At 36.0% G+C, this 21612-nt stretch overlaps 1 long non-coding RNA gene across 1 annotated transcript in view; it reads left to right on the forward strand.

Moving 5' to 3' along the window:
• Nucleotides 1–206: 206 nt before the first annotated feature.
• LOC121044332 (uncharacterized) overlaps nt 207–21612 on the forward strand; it is a 39681-nt gene continuing 18275 nt past the window's right edge. Inside the window, exons 1-2 of the long non-coding RNA XR_005797252.1 lie at nt 207–292; nt 1620–1736. This is a non-coding gene — a long non-coding RNA (uncharacterized LOC121044332). The remainder of the gene's footprint in view (nt 293–1619; nt 1737–21612) is intronic.

Consider the following 21612-nt stretch of genomic DNA (forward strand, 5'->3'; position numbering starts at 1 on the left):
AAGGCAGTTTGCCCCACCCCGCCAACTCCCGCACCTCCCTGGTGCTTGGCTGGGACTTAAACCCTGATGTCTTTAAGGTTCCCACTCCGTCTGCCACCGGGGTTTCGGGCAAGTGCAGCTCCGCACTGCCCAATATATGCTCTCCGGCTGGAGGGCGCAGGCAGTCTTTTGTCTTTTTAGCGGATATATACCTTCTTCCCACAGCATTCCAGGGAGAGGATTACTTTCTCCCACTTAGAACTGCGTGTCTGAACCGGTTACCAAGCCCGGGGCTGGCTGCCTTCCTCCCCAGGTGCGTGAACAGAGCAGCCTATTCCAGTCCAGGGAAAGCCCCGCAGTTAGAGGTTGTATCTTTCTCCATCCTGGTCCCTGGTTTTTTCCTTGTCCAGATACAGTCCTACACTTTCCCAGCCTCCCTTTCTCTTCCCTTTGTCTCTCCGCAGGAGGGGATCCCTTCCCTCCATTCCTCTGCTGTGGGTTTTCTCTCTCCCAGTTTGCAATCATGCATCTTTGGCCCGCCAGCCAGGTTGTCCCAGTGCCTGGAGGCATCTCTGTCACTTTGCTTCCTGGACTCTTGGAGTTCAAAGTCTGTTGGCCTCAACCCTACTGTGTTTGAGAGATGAGGGAACTTCGGATCCCCCTACTTCTCCACCACGTTGGAAAGTTGCTAGATCTTAAGCATTCTTACCGAACAAAAGAGAGTTAATTATGTGACAGGTTAGATGTGTTAATTATCTTGATGTTAGTAATCATTCTACAATGTATATCAACCCATCACATGCACTTTAAATATATACAAGTACGGTTTTCAATTACCACTTAATAAGGTTAAAAAAATTATTTGGATCAATCTTCCAATTCATGAGTTTAGTTCCTGTATCATGTGTTTAGCTGTATCATTTCTCCTAATCTAACCCCTCGGTATTTACTTTTAGTTTAGTTACCATGTTTCTTAATTCTCAAGGCTTCAAATTTGCTTTTCTATTGAAGTCTTTCACTTTATTCTCTCCTAGAGGGTACTAATAAGTATTTTTGTTTTTCCTATATTAAAATTTTGGTGTGATCATTTCTTAATTTTGTTGAATCTCTTCTCTTTTGAGTTTCCTTACATGTCTGGGACTTTGTTGAATGTTTGTATTTTTAGATTAGCATCTAAGAAACACTGAAAATACCCATAGAGGGGGGAAAATGAGTCTCAATGAGGAGTCCTATGTCCAGCAGTGATGTAATGGAGCAAAAGGCGGGACTTGTGGTGGGCTAGCATGTTGTAAATGCATGAGAATATTTCACTTGTTCAGGAAGGGGAGGCACCCATTCTTCATAGTAGACATAAGTTATCTGGAACCTTCTCCATACCTGGTACTCTATAACTCTCATAATCTCTTGTGAGAATGTCTAAATTCGAATTCCTTATTCATATTGTACCCCTCCAACTCTATCCTGAGGCCAAATTAGGAAACAGTGGAAAATAGTAATGAATAGACATTTGTCATTAGTTTCCCCTCATCCAGCCTCTGAACCCTTTTCCATGTTAGGAGAATTTTCCACCGTAGGAGTCTTGCTGAGGCAAAGAATGCCCCTTTATAAAAAACTGAAGCTCTTGTGATTCTCTTTTCTAGTTATCAGACTTAGACTCTGCCAATCAAAATACATCTGTGCCGGATTTGAAGCTCTGAAAGGGAAGATCTGTGCCCACGCCGGCAAAATTCACCTCCTGGAGCAGAAGTGGCTCAATGGTAAGTCATTGCAATACTACCTGAATAGGGTTGTAGAGATTCCATAGCAAGGCCACTTCTGTGGCTTGGAGTTGTTGCTCCTGGCGGCCCAGCCTCCGTCCTGGTTCTCCAGCCTTCTTGCAATTCTGTGAGCCACGCCAATCCGTATCTGCTTCATTCAGAGTAATTTTCGCTTGCACTTGACAACTGATTAGTACCCTTGGCAGAACTACTTCACAGCCCTTTTATTAATTACCAATCAGACCTCGCAAGGCCTCCTTCTCTAAAACATACCACCTGGAGGAAAAGGTGGGTTTTTCTCTTTGCCTGCCTCGTGCTTTTCAGGAATCTCGCGTTCCATTGTCAGCCGAATATTACATGTTCTGTTTCTTTCAAAAAATGCACCCCTCTTCTGGGTTTTGGTCACTCTTCCCAGGTTTCCAAATTCCTATGCATCCCCTTTTCTTTTATGTATGTTTCAATGAGATCTGGGATGGTAGGAAAGGTACATCCTATTTTTAGGAAACCATACTGAACTGAAAGTTAACTATTTTATTTTCTACCTTTTACTCCTGATTCATTTTTAAATAATAATTGCCATGTGAGTATACTTAAAACTTTATATATGAATGTGTATATATGTGTGTATGTGTGCGTGCATGGGTGTGTGTGTGTGTGTGTGTGAGAGAGAGAGAGAGAGAGAGAGAGAGAGAGATCTATAGATCACCGGAAGAATTTCTAACTTAATGGCGATGTTAGGAAACAAGTGGAGGCCTTGGTATCAGGTCGTACTGTACTGATACGTCATTCTTTATCACTGTGATCAGTGTAGTCAGGTTGTTTTCAAATTGCTTTCATTGTCAATCAGCAAAGTAAACATTCCATTCCAATTTAGCCCACATAGCTCCTCATCTGCTTTCAGTGGGGATCATCTACAGTGTGTTCATTCTCTCTTTGGTTTTTTGTTTGCCTAAATACCTGTTTGAGATGGAATCATGAAGATTATGACGGTGTCTATTTACTTTGGTGAATATGACATTTCTTCAGGCCTACAGTAAAATCATTACCTAGGTTTATTCAATGTAGAATATCATTGTCAATATTCAATGTCCATTTATATTTGAAATCATATGCTGCCAAAAAGCCTGAATAAAATAAATGTTTTGTTAACTGGACCCTACTTTGAATGTAGCTAGGTCCATTGCAAGCAGATGTACTTAAAGCTACTGAAAAAAAATCTATACTTTTCAATACAAAATTGTCAGCACATTGCAGGTGCCCAATCACAATCTTGTGTGCTTGATATTCATTCTTTCCTGCCCTTCCCCCACCAAAAATTTCCTCTAATTTATCTGCATTTTTAAAAGTTGTCGATTCCTATAGTGGGTTTTCGTAAGCTAGGGCACACCTGTATATATCTCTAACCACTGAATATTCCAGTTGCCTCAATATCACATTCCCCAATACTGCCTTAAAGACATTCTCTGTTTCTGTTTCCTTTGCCTTTGCTGGTTTTCTTCTGGTGAGCTAATACTTTTCAGGCGCTCTTTTTTCAATTTGCTTTAAACTTCTGACTCTACTCTCTGAGTTTTCCTGCTTCTCTTTAAACTTGAGTCAGGCTGTCAACACCACTTATTGAATGCCTGCTGTGAAAAGATACAAAAGGAATCAAGGCGACACTTTCTTTCCTGGAAGACTGTAAAATCTACTTGGTGAGACAGAATATACATTCCCATTGAAAGCATGTAAAAGACTCCAAAATGACCTGAAATAAGCATGTATTAATTTAGTCGAACACTTACATGTATTCTAAAAGAATGCAGTGTTCTTTAGTACTGTGCAAGATTGATTAAGTCTCTTCTAGATCTGAGTTTTGAGTGTCAAGCCTATCAGACATCATGTCTCCTTTTATAATAAATATTTTATGATAACTTTTTACTATTTCAAAATGAAATGAATAGATGAAAAAATCTAACAATGCACATAATTTCAAGGAAATTAATATAAGGTCTTATCTGCAACACAAAGGAGAGTAAAAATATTTTATAATCAAATAATATATATTTCAAAATATAACTGGCCAGGCACATGCACACTAGAAGACAAAATGAGATAGAATCAGATTATGGTCCCATATGTGGCAATTGCAAATGTGTTGGTGGCTCAAAAGTCAGGAAGCATGGCTGTCAGAAGTGTGGATTTCCACAGTGGTGACCTACTCTTGGTCAAGTCCCAGAGGAAAACAAATATTCCCTTGGCTTATATGTAGGTTACACCTGTGAAAAAAAAATCACTCTGTATTAGAAAAATCACTATGTATTGTTGTATGCAACCATTTTGTATGAAAGGGTTAAATTCTGGTCTCAATTAGAAACAGGCATCCCATTTATATGAGGACCCAGGGTCTGTTCAAATATGGCAAGGATTTGGAACTGTTCTTTATTGTACAAGATTGTCCTCACACTGAGGGATGTCTAATATCTTCCTGCTGGTCATCTAATCATGTGACAACTGTCCTCACACTGAAGGATGTCTAATATCTTCCTGCTCGCCACCCTGTCCAATCATGTGACAACTGCATGTGTCTCCACATATTTGCCAAAGCATCCTCTGGATATGGGGCTACCTGTGTTGAGAATAACTGGAAGTAGAAGAGAAGACAGATCTTTAGTGATAAATGGGCCAAGAATTTCAGCACCTTCTTTCCATCTCTTTGGTTCCTAAGCCTTATTCATGTCAAAACCATGTGGAGAAACCTCTCATCTATCTAGTTAACACACGCTTAACACATACTTCCATCATGTGTTCTATACCTGAAACTGTTATAAACGCTCTACATATATTACCTCATTTAATCTATTTACCAACCTTTCAGGTAGCTTTAAGGTAGACACTATCAGTACAAATTACAGATTAGGAAACTTGCATATTGAGAGGTTAAATGATTTGTGCAGGTCGCACAGCTAATAAATATAGAAGTTAAGATTCTAATATAGGTATTTTGGTTTCATGGTAAATGGTAAGTTAATATATTATGCATTAGACATATAAATCCCATCCTGAGTGGTTTTGATTCAGTTAAATCTGGTGTCAGGATAGAAAAATCTGTATGTATGTGGATAAGACTTTCACATATATATAGTGAGAAAGACACTGACTCGTATATGGAAACTTCAGTACTGTACCACAGCTCAATTGGGAGTGACAAGAAGGAGACTTATATCATTAGAGTCAAATCTCTGTATTAGAGTGTAATGAGAAAGCAAAACAAAAACAAAAACAAAACAATAACAACAACAAGAAAACAGTGGGTGGGGAACTATCCATTTAGAACCTTGGAAGCCAGGCTAATACACATCACTTTTGTAAAATTGTCAATAGGGAGCTATGCATTGTTCAATACAATGAAACATATTGAAAACACAGCATCAGAGGAAGAGCATGAATAGCATTAATAAACATAAAAGTGTTATAACACATTCAGCAAAACATATAAAGATAATAAATCTGCACCTGGAGAAAGTACATTAGGTTGTATGCCTGATGTGGGGAAAAAAGCAATAGTATCTAATTGGCTGTTGCATAGCTTTCAATTATGAGGCTTACAAACCAGTTAGATAATTGTGAGCTCATAGATAGATAAGCACTGGGATTTAGAAAGTACCTTTGAGAACATTAGGTCTGGAGACCACAAACCCAAACACTTATAAGATCAAGCAGATAATGAGAAAGAATACTTCTAAGACAATGGGGAAGAGTGGGGAAGGTGTCAAACTTGAACATGCATAGAGGGCAGCTGTCATTTTGTTCCAAGCAATTACTGTTAGGATAATTATACTAGCCCAATATTAGCACACACTCTGATTTTAAAGAAAGCCAAGACATTCATATTTTTAGTCAAACAGTTCACATTTTACCATGTTATGCTCAAACATATTTTAGAAATTTTATCACGTAATTTGTTGAAATCTGGATATAGTGTATTTTTTATGTCTCCTAATTTTCATAATGTGCGAAAAGTGACTGATAGTGACTATAAAAATATATAGGGACTTTAAAGAGTTGCTGGATGCCCTTTTACTAATCCCTCCCCTGTGACAGGTGGCAATTACAAAAACAAAACAAAACTTCTGTTCTACCTACAGTGATCCCTGCACACATAATGACTGGTAGTTATAAACTACACGTTCTAGGAGTCATGAAAGAAAAGTCAAGACCTGTGTCTTCCATTTATTAGGCATACTAACTTCACCAATGCACTCAACCTGTGCCTACTCTGTAAACTAGAGATTACAATTCCCAGTCTGTATTTCTCACTAGGTTACTATAAAAATCAAATATATATCAAATGTATTCAACCCTGTAAAAATACAGTACAGTGGATTGGAAATTAAGGGATCGAGTCAATTAGTCGATTGGTTTTCCACTGGTGTTCTAACCTAAAAATGAGGTCGATCAAGAGCAGTGATCACTTATAGAAATGTAAGGTGAAGCGCATTTATAACTAAATGTTTTAGAGTCTGCATTGAAAAAGGAAAAAAGGACAGGTAAAATTAATTTTAATAATATTATATATTTAATTCAGTGTATCCAAAATATTACCATGTCAACATACGATCAAGATAAAAATAATTATTGAGATTTTTTTACATATGCTTTTATGTCAAATTTGGTATATGATAATGCATTTTATATTTACGGCATGTCTCAATTTGTATTAGTCACATGTCAAGTGCTTGATAGTCACAGTGGTAGTGGCTGTCATATTGGATGGCACAGATCAAGATAATGACTAATTCAACTCTTTGATACATGTCTCATTATTATATATCGCATCATGCATCGGTCTTTTTAAATGGCTAAAGCTTAAATCCACCTCAAGATGAATCAAATAAGGTCTTTAACATTTTTTTAAATTAGGAATTGAAATGGCCTAACAAAATTATTCTTTTCTAATTCCATAGTAAGGAGAAGATACCAAGAGTTACAGTATATAAACAAGTTCCTTTGATATTTTTTAAAACTAGCATAGTCAAAATTAAAATTTTATTCAACAGAAAACTTAGTGCTTTCATTGTTTCAAAAGGGCATATACAATTTCACTCATGTAAGCTGCTTGCTGCATTTGTTGTCAACTGAATGCCAGATATATAATTGAATTTTGAAATCATCAATCTGATCCAAGAGATATCCACTACCACACTGGCATAGAGAATTTGTTTCGTGCAGATAAATCTTTCAATATGGTGATGAAGAAAAAAGATGCATGGGAAAACTTCCCATTTTTTTCAGGTACGCTGAAATAATGTTTTCCTCTTTGAACATCTTATGGGAATTTCTTAGAGGACACAGTGGAATCTCATCAGATTCTTTAGGACAGAACCTTAACTCCAAGTGCAGGCAGTGAGTTAGTTATTAATTCAACACTTCAGCTTTCAGCCAGAAAGGTTAAGATGGAACTTTCTAATGCCTGGAAGGAATGATTTCAGAGATTTCCCCTTGGTCTCCTTTAGGGGAAATTCTTAAATCTATAAGCATTATATTTGTGTTATTAACAGTACTCTAAATTCAACTTGTCATGTGTAGAATGCTGCAGGACTACAGCATTCCACTAATCCAGAGGGCACCATTTGTATTTTATTGTATGGAGCCCACTGCCAAAAGGAGATATAGCTTGGTGTTTGCAACTTGGCAGTCTTAATGGGTTATGTTTCTCCCAAAAACATTTAAACATGTCTTAATTTAAGAGTAACCAATGCAAGTCATTCAGTTACTTGCCATCACCTATACATATAGTTCCTTCCTGTAAATTTCCACATACACACATATAACCACTTATTTTGTATTTCCTATTTCTCCATCTGAGAGTCCTCTTTCATTATTTAGCAAAAAAGCTCCTACTCATTATCCTCTAGAGTTGATTAAAATGACAAGGAAACATCTTCTTTTTTCCCCTGCAGATGCTGTTTGAAATATAAATATCAGAAAAAAATAGCTGGAGGTAAATTATCCATAAAATGACACTTCCTAGCTAATCACATATTTACAAATTTTATTATACTGTTTCTATTACAAGTAAATGAAGCAATATTGTAGAAATTTATTATGTGTATTCTACCAAAGAAAACATAAACTTCACTTTAATTATCACTATTATTAGCATTACTAAAATCAGGATATCATTTAAATTTATAAATTACATATTTTTTGTATATCTAACACAAATATGATTCAAAGTGGAGCATGTGTGTGTTTGGGACATAGTCTACCATTAGTCTAAAAAAAAGAATTAATTTGAAGTTGAAAATCTTACCCAAAATTGTGCAAGAAAACAATAGCAAGGTTAAGGATCTAGATTAGAACTAAAGTTCTATTAAGAAAGCCTCACTTCTTAGAATGTAGAAATTCTTTAATAAGAGCCATACATTTATGCAAGAGAACAAGGGAGAAAACACAGATTAAAAAAGAAAAGAGATAGATGATGCTCAAACAAGAAATTTCAAGGTGGTGTTCATATTAAGTATTTTCTTTCTATCAAGCTGCATCCTTAAATGGTTTTGCTCCTAAGAAGCGCTAGGCAGCATGTGCACACTGAAGCCCTTGACTTATTTTCTTAGTGTTAGTGTTGTAGTAATGAGGTCAAAAGATATATGCCCGCTGCTTAAGGACAATTAAGAGAATTACAAGAAAAAGAAAGTGAAAAGTGCCTGAGAGGATATTCAAAAATTAAGTGATGCTCTGAGCAAACTAGAATAGAGGGAATTTGCTCAACTTGATAAAGAATATCTACAAATACCTACAGCTAACATCATCATCAATGATGAGAAGTTTAAGCTTTACTGCCCGTATCAGGAAAAGGCAAAGATCTCTTTTCTCATGACTAGTTTTCAACATCACACTGCAAGTCCTAGCTAATGCAAGCAGATAAGAAAAGGAAATAAAAGGGCCACAGATTGGGAAAGAAGAAATAAAACTGTCTTGTTTGTAAATGATATGGCCATCTAAGTGGAAAATCCAAAAGAACAGGCAAAAAAATTCTCTAGGCTTGCAGTGACATGCCTTCGTCACTCCCACGCCACATATTGCTTACTGTATATTCTAGACCTTAGCTGATAACTCTCTCCTTCAGAGAAGTTTCAAGGACCCCGAGTCTTTGTTAAGTTTCTCAGTTACATATTCTCACAGCACTGTTTCTTTCCTTTAGAAAATTTACCAAAATTTCTTGTTATACATTTGTTTTATGATCATGTTGTTGATGTCTGACTTTCTTGATATACTGTAAGTTCTAGGAAGGCAGAATTTCTGGTTTTTCTCACCATTGTATCTCCAATATTTAACTCCTGGCAATACTATTTGCTTTTAAACTGTAATACATTAATACTATTTGAAAGAACACAAGCTGATGCTATGTAAAAGTATATACCAACTCGCCATCTTATGTAATATTGCATAATGTGCGCTTGTTTAGAAACCCTTACTAAGGAAAAACAATTACAGAAAGGTAAATAGAAACCTATAACTCACAAAGCTAAAACAAATAATAACTTTGGACTCAATAATCACTTTCCTTTGCTACAAGGAGTACAGATTATTTCTATTACACCTATAATCTAAGTTCTAAATATTTTAAAATCGCTCAAAGACTTAAATGAAAAACTGGGCAACAAAAATTTGCCTAATTTAAGTTCTAGTAGGGATTTAACTTAACTCACAGTTTCCCTTCACCACTGTGAATTTGTAAAAAGCATTCTGGCCAGAATTTACCACTTGGTCCAGAAAAAATTTTAAAGAACTATCAAGTATAAAGTATATGTCTAAGTTTTTCTCTCAAGCTCTTTTAGTAGGAAAAAAACCTCCCAGAATAATGATGGAGGGAAATTCTTTAGCTTACTTTGGTTCAACTAGAATCTTATAATCACCTTCCTCAGTACAGTAAAACCTCGGTTTGCAAGCATCATTTGTTCAAAAAAACGCTTGTAATCCAAAGCACTTGTTTATCAAAGCAACTTTCCCCATAAGAAATCATGGAAACTCAGATGATTCATTCCAAAACCCAAAAATATTCATATAAAAATGATTAAAATACAATATAATACAAAATAATAAAATACAAATTATAAAGAAAAAATAAATTAACCTACACTTACCTTTGTAATCCTTTGTGGCTTGTGTGAGGGAGACAAGAGAGAGCAGTTATTGTGTAGGATAACTTTTACTACCACTAACAGAATCACTGCTATCTTTTGGCTCAGTGGAATCTTTTTCTGCATGGGGGTCATTGTATACACTCGCATGGATGTTGACTATAGTACAATATTAATAAATTCTTGTCACAAATTGCATGTAATGTAACTGGCAATAAGTCAGCAGACGAAAGGGTCTGCAGGCAGCCTGACCTAGAATGAAGCAAAGCCTTCCTAAGCTCACTCTTGTCTGGAAAAGCAAAGGACTGTCCACAGGTGCTTTGAAGTGACAAAAAACACACTAGTGCCAGTCATGGGCACCTTCCAACATTCTGAAAAATCACTGATTTTTGCCAAACACTGAGGCCTGAGACTGAGCTCCGAGCATGGGTGATGAACACCCACAATCCCACACCAAGGGAGTGAGCGAGAGAGAGAGAGAGAGAGAGAGAGAAACCATTGGCTCAGTTGTGATCATGTGACCTGTGGTATTACACACTACTCCTATTGCAAGACATCACTTGTTTATCAAGTTAAAATTTATTAGAAATGTTTGCCCATCTTGCAGCACACTCACAGAACAAGTGACTCACAATGCAAGGTTTTACTGTACTTTTACAGGCAACCCTTGCCAAGAGTAGGTTCTCTAAGCTTAGTGCTTAATGGTAAAGATAGACCCTAGAGTCTCATAGCATTGGATACAGAATAACAATTAATGCCACTGGTAAAACAATAATTTGATTGTTAAACAATGGTTTGATGCATATTTATTGAATATTTTCCTCAGTTTACATAATACTTGCTGATACAATGTTTAGTGTACAGGTGAGATTCTCCACATGCAGGGAACTTTACCTGTGATCATATAGCAGAAATAGAGCCAGATGGGGAGGCAGAATATAAATTTAAAAATGGATTCAAATGTCAATAGTAAATAAAAATAACTAATAGGAGTAGTCAACTAGAGAAGAAATGAGGATCAACATTGGGGGAAATTATGAAACAAGCAGAGAACAAGAAAAGCACTGTAAATCCTAAGTAGGGGGGCCTATAGTGCCCACCCTCTTCCCAGTAAGAACATTATACATCCCCACAGATTGCCATGAGCTTTCAGTACTCTATGGTAGGCGATATCTACATGTTCGCCTCATTGTCAGGGCCATTTGACTTGCTTTGAACAGTGAAATATGAGCAGAAAAGACACTTGAAATCCTAAGTATAGGCTTATGAACCATCTGCATGCTTCTGTTGGCACTCTTGCTTTTGTCTCTCTGCCGTGAGATGGGTAGGTCAAGACTAGAGGCTGCTTCTTCAGTTTGGACTTTGGAATGAAGACACAAGTGATGACCACCACAGCCACTGCAGTCTACAAATACCATCAAAAAGAAATATACCTCTTCTGTGAGTCAACAAGATCTGGAGATTGTTACTGCAGCCTTCCCCAGGGAGAGCAAACTAGTGCAGTGAGCATCCAGCAGGACTACTTTTTTGTTTGTAATCTGGAGGACTTCATCAGTCTGTAGGATTGAAATCTTAAAGAAGTCAGGTCAGAATGGAAGGGCATTTGCTTTAAGGTTTTGTGCTGAACGCCAAAGGAAAGCTGATAGTTTTTTTTTTTAATTTTTTAATGTTTATTTATTTTTGAGACAGAGACAGAGCATGAGTGGACGAGGGGCGGAGAGAGAGGGAGACACACAATGTGAAGCAGGCTCCAGGCTCTGAGCTGTTAGCACAGAGCCTGACAGAGGGCTTGAACTCGTCAACCTACAGATCACGACCTGAGCTGAAGTCTGACGCTTAACGGACTGAGCCACCCGGGTGCCCCAGAAAAATGAGTTTTTGCTTTTAAGAACTTTGCGTTCCATTTGGGAGAACTTTTATGACTTCACTAAGCTCTGTCTAAATGAGGACTGTTTGAAGGAAAAATGTCAGAGGACTTTAAGACTTATTCTTTCCAGTGATAAATTATCAGAAGATATCTCATAAAAGAATTAGAATTTAATTTGAATTTTCAAGGAGGTAAGGATCAACTTTAATAGGTGAACAGAAGGGATATTCAAATTTCTGTGAGTGTAAACACGTAGGCAAATGTACATCTAGGAGGAAAGCATTGGTAAACGTGTGTAGGATTGAAGACCTATAATCAAGAGGACATCAAAACTGTAAATAAAGGTCAAAACAAATTATACAGAACCTTGAATACTAACCTATAGAGCACTAATGTTGAGTTTTTCCAAATAATGCTCACAAACACCTGGAAATGACATAAAAAATTTAATGACTACAGCCACTATAATACTTCTGGACAGATGTCTGAGTAGCAGTGGTCAGGCTTAACTTTCCCCATCTTGACCCCATCCCAGAATGGAGAAACTTAGTTCAAGATACTCATAGATGGCATGGTGTTACGTGAAATCTGTTGTGTGTTTCTTCAGACAATCAGCTCATGCCCTTTCAGAATCACAAAACTCTGCTCTTCAATGCAGTTCTCTTTGGAAACTTGCTGTTTTAAATGCCCAGGTAGAGAGGTAGCAATATGAAGCCATAATATACAGCATCTAGACTATAGGTGACTGTATATACATATTTTTAATGGAGAATTTAAATAATACTAGGCAAAAATATACACATTTTATGGGTTACTTTAAATCGCCCATAATTCTATGAAACAATTATTTGATTTAGTAAGCCTTTCCCTCCCTTTTACTATTTATATCTACCTTACCTTCTCTCTGGAGAATAAAGTAGAAGGAAAAAAAAAAGAGATTATAATGCTGCAACTTTACATATGAGGTTTCAAACAAAAAATATTCTTATTAAATGTGGCTACAATTTTGAATACTCAATGTGTTTTGCTATATGGAATATTTAATAAGTGTTAAGACAATATTGCAATGCTAATTTAAGTGTAGTATTTCTTGTGTTATTTTTATGTTAGATCTTAGCTTTAATATTTAATTAACATTCTAGTAATATTTAATGTATTTATACATTATAGACATTACTATAAAGGCTTGAATTATATGTATTTTCATGCATTTCTTACTTAGAAAATCATGAGACTGATCCTGAACTGTTAGCTTGGAAACAACTGATTTGAAGTCATTTTCTAGATGAGAGTACTTTGAGGATTACACAAAGCGATTTTATAATCAATCAAACCTGCATCTACATATGTAGTATTAAATGAAGAGAAAAGCAATTTTCTAGACAACTCAGGCAAAATTTCATTTAAGGTGTGTTTGTTTATTTGTTTGGTTATTTTTTTGTGCTAAAATAACATTTGGGCTGAATTCCACCAAATGTATTTATTAATCTATAGTCATCATTTTTTATTAGATATGTAGACACAGTATTTATGCTAATTATATTTGTATGTAGGACAGGAAAACTTATAAATATAATTCATAATTTTCAGAAGTGACTGTATTACAATGTTCGAGAAAACTTACTTTGTTCAAGTTAATACAGTATTTGCAGAGGCCCAGATTCCCAGTAAATCCAATCCAAAATAGTTACTGAAACTGTACCATGAAAAAGGTACTACACAGGGGCTGTAACCAGAAAGAATGTAATATCCCAAATTAGGGGCAAAGCCTTAGCACTTTAAGCCAAATTAAAACCAGAATTTTTGAGGCAAATTCATGACTGATCAAGTGATTCATGTACTTAAATCCCTTCAGTGAAATTCCATTTTCTTGGCCCCTGCCTGCCTCTTTATCTTCATACCTAGCCACACTAGGGGCTGGAGAATCTTTAGATTTCTAAACACTTTCTCTGTACACAAACATGCATCATCTCCTAATAACTGAGATTTGTATTTCTTTCTTATTAATACTTATTCATGTTATTTCTTTTGTCTTCCTGGACTGCCTTATTTTTAAGTTATAATATGTAACAAACATACAGAAAATCCAAAAAGACATACATGAGTTAACAAAACTGTAAAACTAAATGTCTCCTTAACGCACCCCCCCCCCCCACCCAATCTCAAGAGTGGAGCATGGCTAGCAGCTAAAAAAGCCCCACAGGTTCCTTCTGGATCATGATATCCTTCCTGATTTCAATGATAACCATGCTCCTTAGTGTTTTAAAATATATTCCTTTTTGCCTCCCCTTATCATTTTATTATCTAATTGTTCATTTTGAAAAAATGTGGTTTAATTTGTTTCCTATTTTTGAAGTTTATATAAATGAAATCAATTAGTTGGTATTCTTCCATATCTGATTTCTTTCACTCAACATTATGGAGGTTTATTCATTTTTTGCATGCCTATGTATACATTGAGGTCTAGTTTTCTGAATGAATATACAACGGTCTGTTTACCCTTTCTAATGTTGATGGAAATTTAGGTGTTTCCAGTTTTGAGCTATAACAAATGGTCTTGCTATGAATGTCCTTGTTCGTGTTTCCTAGCATATTTATGCATGCCTAGCAGAATTGCAAGATAATGTAATAATGTTTTCAGCATCTTCCAGATGGTGTCAAGCTTGTTCCCAAAGTAGCCGTTACCATTTCATATATCCAGGGTGGCTGTTGGGAAAGGAAATGTGGAAGCAAGGTAAAGGAGAGCGAGAACAAGCTGGAACCCAACTTGAGAGTTGTGGTTCAACATCTTCACCAATATTTGATGTTTTCAACCTTAAATTTTTGCCAATCTGGTGGTAGTAGACTGATTGGTATTTAGGCTTTGTGTTTTGTTTGTTTGTTTGGTTTATTTTTTTGTTTGTTGAGAGAGAAAGACCACACACAAGCAGGGGAGAGGGCAGAGGGATAGAGAGAGAGAATATTAAGCATGGAGCCTGACGCGGGGCTCGATCCCAGGCGCTGGGATCATGACCTGTGCTGAAATCAAGAATCGGACATTCAACTGACTGAGCCACCCAGGTGCCGCTCTTATTTTTATTTTATATTAATAGTACTTCTTTCACAGTAAGTATACATTTAATTTATTTAGCTATGATATTGGAAAGAAGCACAGCCTTCTATTTTCTAATAGCCAAGGAAATTCTTCTCAGGTTTCACTTGTAAATATGATTATTGGTCTAAGTTTTTTTCTTTTTTTTTTTTTTTAAATTTTTTTCCACGTTTATTTATTATTGGGACAGAGAGAGACAGAGCATGAACAGGGAAGGGGAGAGGGAAGAGAGAGAGGGAGACACAGAATCGGAAACAGGCTCCAGGCTCTGAGCCATCAGCCCAGAGCCCGACGCGGGGCTCGAACTCACGGACCGCGAGATCGTGACCTGGCTGAAGTCGGACGCTTAACCGACTGTGCCACCCAGGCGCCCCAGTCTAAGTTTTTTTCAAGATATATTTTGTTAAATTAAAGAGGTTCTCTCATCTTTATAGTTTATGAATTTCTAGCGTAACTAGATATTGAACTATAGCAAATGCTTGTTCTGTATCTAATGAGATAATCATATGATTTCTCTTCTTTGTTAGGCTAATGTGGTAAGTTATATTATTTCGTATGTTAATTTAAAACCAACCTTGTACCCTGAAATGAATCTAACTTAATTGTGAAGTATTATTCTTCTTATCTATAGACATATTTGGTTTACTAATATTTTATTTTGGACTTTGTTCATGCGGAGATTGGTCTATAATATTTTTTATAAAATTTTCCAAGTTTTATAACCACAATCATACCGACTTCAAAACAGGAGATGAGGAATTTCTGATTTTTTTATTCTGAAAGAATTTATATAAGAATTTCTAAAATATTCAGTAGAATTTGATGGTGAGGCATTAGTGCCTGTGTGGGGGGGGGGGAGGGGGTGGGATATTAAATTAAGGTTTCTTTAAAAATATATGATTCTTATATTTATTTCTCACTGTGTCAGAGTTAAGTTTCATTTTTCTCAGAATGTGTCCATTTCAACTAGATATTAATATTTATTAGCATTAAGTCTTTTATAAGATCCTTATGTTTTCTTTGAAATTTCTTTACATTTCTAGTGATACCATATTTTTCAAAACTCTATTATGTTATTGTATTATATATGGTTAGTTGTATTATTTTATTTACTATTTCTTTTTTTTTTTTTTTAGTGTTTATTTTTGAGACAGAGACAGAGTGTGAGTGGGGCGGCGGGGGGGGCGTGCAGAGAGAGAGGGAGACACAGAATCAGAAGCAGGCTCCAGGCTCTGGGCTGTCAGCACAGAGCCTGATGTGGGGCTTGAACTCACGAGTGGTGAGATAATGACCTGAGCCAAAGTCAGACCCTTAACCAACTGAGCCATTCAAGTGCCCCTACTATGTCTTTCCTTACATTTCTTTGAGTTTATTTTGCCACTTTTTTTCTGCTTTTTTTCATATATTTTAAATGTGTCTCCTATGAACAATATATGGTCTGAGCGTTGTGTTTTTGAATCCAGTTCAACAATCTTTGAATTTTGTATAGAGCATTTAGGCTATTTATATTTTATCTAATTACTAGTATATTTGAGCTTATACCTACCACTTTACCATTTGGCTTCTATAGATAATGACTGTTCTATGTTCATTTTTGTCTCCTTTATTACATTTATTTAGCATAATTGATTACTGCACCAGAGTTCAATTAGGGAAACAATACCACTAAGAAAAGTGATGATACAGATAGATAAAGATAGGTATAAAGGGATTTATCACATGATTTGACCATGCACAATTATGAGAGTTGGTTAAGCAGTCTCTGTAAGGCTATCATTTTCACATCTGATATTAGACCTTGCAATCCAGAGGTAGGCTGTTGGAAAGGAAATATGGAAGTAAGGTAGAGGAGAGCAAGAACAAGCTGGAACCCATGACAGTTCTTTTTGTCTTTCACCCTGATGACACAGGTGTCTAGCTGAAGCCAGAGACTTCCATCATGTTACTAAATGCACATTCCCCTGACTCAGGACTTAGAGAAGCTAAAGAAATACTTAAAGATGGAGCAGTTTCAGGCTTGGCCATTTGGTAAGGGAAAATGTGTGTGAGCTTCAAAAAGGCTGCTGCTTCACTCCTACCTTCCAAATTCCCCAGAAGAATTTCTCCTGTGGACTACTCTACCAGAAACTTAGAGAATAGGAATTCTGGGAATGTAGGTCAGTTTAGACAAGTTGACATACTGAAAAGCCACCAAAACTGTTTTAATCACTTCCATGTTTTCTGTAGTTTGGAAGTTATGCAAACTTTGGTTTCTGCATTTTTATTATATGTGTTCAAATGTAAATTTCCTTTTTTCCCTTTTTTTTAAGTTTATTTATTCATTTTGAGAGAGAGAGAACACAAGTGGGGGAGAGGCAGAGAGAGAAAGCAAGAGAGAAAGTATCCCAAAGAGACCCCTCACTGACAGCACAGAGCCAGATGTGGGGCTAAAATCCATGAACTGTGAGATCATGACCTGAGCTGAAACCAAGAGTTGGATGCTCAACCAACAGATTAACCCATGTACCCCGGTAAATTTCCTTTTAATTATCCCATTGGACATCTGTTGGGCTTATTGATCAGTTTTAGAAAATTGTCAATAACTATTTTATGTTACTGCTTCCTCATTTTCTTCTCCACACGTCTGGAACTCTAATAAATGAATGAATTTTAGATATTCTTGTTTTATCCTTTATATTGATTATTCTCTTAACTATATCTCTGTTTTCCAATTCTTCTTGTTTCATTCTGAATTTCTTCTGAGCTATCTTCCTATTCATAATTTTCTCTTCAATTGTATCTCATCTGCCCTAAGAGTCATCTGTTTTTAATATCAGTTATTATATATTTTTCAGTTATATCATTTCTAATTGGAGCCTTTTCAAAGCTGCAAAATAGTATTTTGTGTTTCCAGTACTTTGCAGAAACTTTTTGCATTTAGATTTTGTTTCTAGGTATAATGAACAGAGTGCTATTACATTCTGTCTTGGATGATTTCATGTTTTTGGTCTTGTGAATTTGTTTCTGTTGGCGATTGTTTCTGCTGATTTTAGTTTGTGTTTTATTGCCTCCTGTGCCTCATAAACTTTAATTGCTTGCTGGATACTTTATTTGATAAATTCTTTTTAGAAATAATTTGAGATCTGGAGTTTTATTATCTTGTGTCAGAAATGGTTTTATTTTATTTTTTAATCTTTCTCCCAAGTTCCTGGAAGAAAGTGCAAACCCAAGGCATCAGAATTTTCTATGATACTTAGATGATCAGGGCACTATTCCTAATCCCACTCTATAATGTAACCTTTTAGAGTTTTGCCAGAATAGGGGCCATATAAAACAAGATTTCCACCTTTGGAGAAGACTGTAATTTGATCTTTTCTCTTCGGTTCAAGGAGTTTGTGCCTCAAAGTTCTGTGTGTCTCTTAACAACTTTCTTAAAATTGGCAGAAGAAATACGGAAGTGGACAATTCTCAGAGAGCTTTGCTTCTGGTGGACAAAAGGAATTTGACAGCTGTTCCTTAAATGTCTCTCATGGAGCTCTAGCTCTGACCTGCTTTAGAAAAATGTCCCTGGATAGAAGCAGCCCTGGTTTAATTCAGGGGTATTATCTTCCCCTTTTTCATGGTCTGGCAATATCTCACCATCTTACAGAGTTTTGACCAGTTCTTTTAGTTATCATTAGTAGAAGGATTAGTCCAAATCATCTAGTTAGCTATTTATGGAAATGGAAGTCTTTCAGGAAGCTTTTCTTTCACTACCTTAAAGTCTCCATTTTTCTTTAGGGTCTTTGAAAATATTTCATCAGCATATAAATCTTCCACCCATTTTTGAGTATTTTTGAATTCAGATTGGGGCCTTGGACAGATTTCTCAAATTCTCTTTTAAATATTAAACATAAAAATAGTTTTGTGATAAAAATTAAATGTTTAAGTGTTTAAGGTCCTTCACTCTTACTAAAATGTAATATCATTGACAATAATAATGTACTGATAACATTTATTTAATGCTTACTGTGCTAGATACTCTTCTCAGAAATTTCCACCTATAAGACTCAGAGTTTTACTAACTTTTTCAGGTCAGGTAGTAAGTTAGTGATGGAACCTAGTTACAAATATGAAAACTCTGGCTCCAGATTTCCTTCGGTAAACCACTGCACCAAAAATTCCTTGCGTGTAATGACAGTGGTATCTCATTTACCACCTATCTGTACTATCTAACACAAGGACTCAGTGTGTTATGCTCAAAAAGTTCTCAATAAATATGTGTTGGAAGACTGCATGAATGAATTCAATAATTTCCATATGTATTGTAAACATGATAATTTTTATAAGAATAAAGAGAAAGATTATATCAATTTAGATTGTCAGAGAATACAAAGCAGTTAGATTCTAGACAACTAATCTTGTATACTAATTATTATTTGAATAGGAAAATACAAATAAGGCAAACAAAAGCAAAGAGGCAGAAAAGCATATATCCCAACACCTATTTTAAATATGTTTGGGTGGAGTAAAATATTGGGGAGTCATAATACATATCTCAATATTAATAGTAATTAACATTTTGAACAATGGTTCTAGACTGAGTATATATCATTATTTCATTAATATTATATAGTTTACATCATTTATTCCCATTTTACAGAGAGAAAATTGAGTTTCCAAGCGAAATAACAGTCTCAAAATCATATCACTAGCAAGTGGTGAAGCTTTTAAGTAAAGAATGAATAGTAGAAGAAATTGGGACAGGGAAATTAGGATCCAGAATTCACATTTTCTGTGCCTACATAAGGCATTTGGTTTTTATCCAGTAGGCAAAGAAGAACAAAGAAATTCCACTTCTGAGGTGAAAAATAACCAAAGTGTGTGTGGAAAAGAAGTCTTGTAGTAGTAGGCCTGATAGAATTTTTATCTACACTAAAGTTGAAATGAATTTTCATTCCTCATACTCTTTCTGATTAGACTAGCATCTATCTATTTGTGGCTATTGTTCCATCTGTTTGTTCTTGTTTCTTATGTATAAATGTAATCTGTGTCAGGTACTGGGTTGGTTCCCAGCAATACAACAAAGAAACAGAAACACAATGTGCAAACAAGCAATTTGTGTACAGTATGGTGCATGGTCTTCATTTAAGAAGTAGGCATAGGATGTCTGAGAAAGTGTTCTGGGAAGGTCATACCTAAGATAAATGATGGATGTGAAGAGTTTAGCCTGTTAAATATGGGCAGGTAGACCCACTCTCAGGTAAAAAGATAACACAGGGACAGGGACAGGAACGGAAATATAGAACACTCATCGTATAGGGAACTAGTACCCAAAGGTGGTGACAGAATAGATGTCCAGAGCTGGACACAGAGGTCCATATTCACCATGAAAAGAAGCTTTACTTTCATTCCATAAGATGTCTGGAGCCATTCAAAGATTGTACCCAGGGCCCTGATGTGGATAACAATCAGTGTGTTGGTACCTGACTTGAAATTTGTCCTCAGTGAGTTCTTATCAAGAACTTTCTACCTGCTCTGTGTGTTGTGGCCACCCCACTTCCATTAACCAACCATACAGGGCTTCAATTTTAGAGTCCAGATATTTTTGAATTTGGAATTGCTTCTCCCTCCACAGACAGTGCTCAGAGACAATTTAATCCAAAGTGAACGTGGTAACAGAAGGAGCCATAAATAGGATAAGCCACTCCAAGATATGACACCTTACTGAGGAACAAAAAGTATTGAAGGAGAAAATCCCAGTATAGACATAAGACAATTAAAAACCTGTATGAAGAAAATTACAAAGACTGAATTTCGGGTTAGCTGTGTGGATGTAAAGAAAGTTTCCTTCTCTATCACCCTCCAATGCTTTATTTGTACCAGATACTCTCAAGTGTAGACGAACAAAATTACAGCCAGTAGAACAAGTAGCTTCAGAATTAACCTTCCAATAACGGTTCCTAAGGGACTCTGATGAAATTCTTAAGAAATTTCCACCACAGTCTGGGGGAAGCAGCAATAGCTTCAGATACAAGGCCGTCTATAAACAGAAAACCTCTCCTGGATCTTCCCTCCATGGAGGTTGTATGCCCACAGTTGACCTCATGAGCATGAAATGGATACAAAGAAGAGGACACGAACAAAGATAAGGAAAAGGTGGTCCGGGAGTGAGTGCCTGTATGACTTGTGGATCAGCACATTCTTGCTTGAACACAACTTCCACTTAATGAGTGTGGAACATACTTAACATGTTTATGTGTCTATTTGAAGTGAGTCCATTTCCTAGACAATAATTCCTTTGTCATCTGTCGTCCCTGCTCATGTGTTTCTATCACTTTTTTTTCTAAAATATACATTCAAACTGAAACTTTAATTATGAAACCCTAGCTTTCATGCTTCGATCCACTTATACGTAATGTGTCAGATACCCCCCTGCAGGAAAAATGATCCCTTCCAGTTAGGGTACAGATTTTATTCACCTCAGCATCATTTTAAGCTCAAAGCAACTTTCTAAGAACTTTGGATATAGAATATTTTCGATAAAAGATGTTTGCTTTACAACAATATAGTTACTAAAAAATTCTAGTTGGTGTTTGAATTTGATAGCTGTGATTGTATCTGCTGCATTTCCCTTACATCAATTCCATACATAATCAGGGAAATGGAACTTGATGGGGAAAATAAAGAAAGTCCCACAGATTTTAAAGTTTAGAAATCTCAGTTATTAATTAAACTTATAGAGTAAATTCAAAAGCAACCAAAACCTTTTGTAAAAAAAAAAAAAAATAACAAATTTAAAAATGTTATCCATATTCAGCCATAGAACTTCAAGGC

Source organism: Herpailurus yagouaroundi, unplaced genomic scaffold (genome assembly GCF_014898765.1).
Source record: "Herpailurus yagouaroundi ecotype Mexico unplaced genomic scaffold, PumYag 188, whole genome shotgun sequence".
Lineage (NCBI taxonomy): Eukaryota > Metazoa > Chordata > Mammalia > Carnivora > Felidae > Herpailurus > Herpailurus yagouaroundi.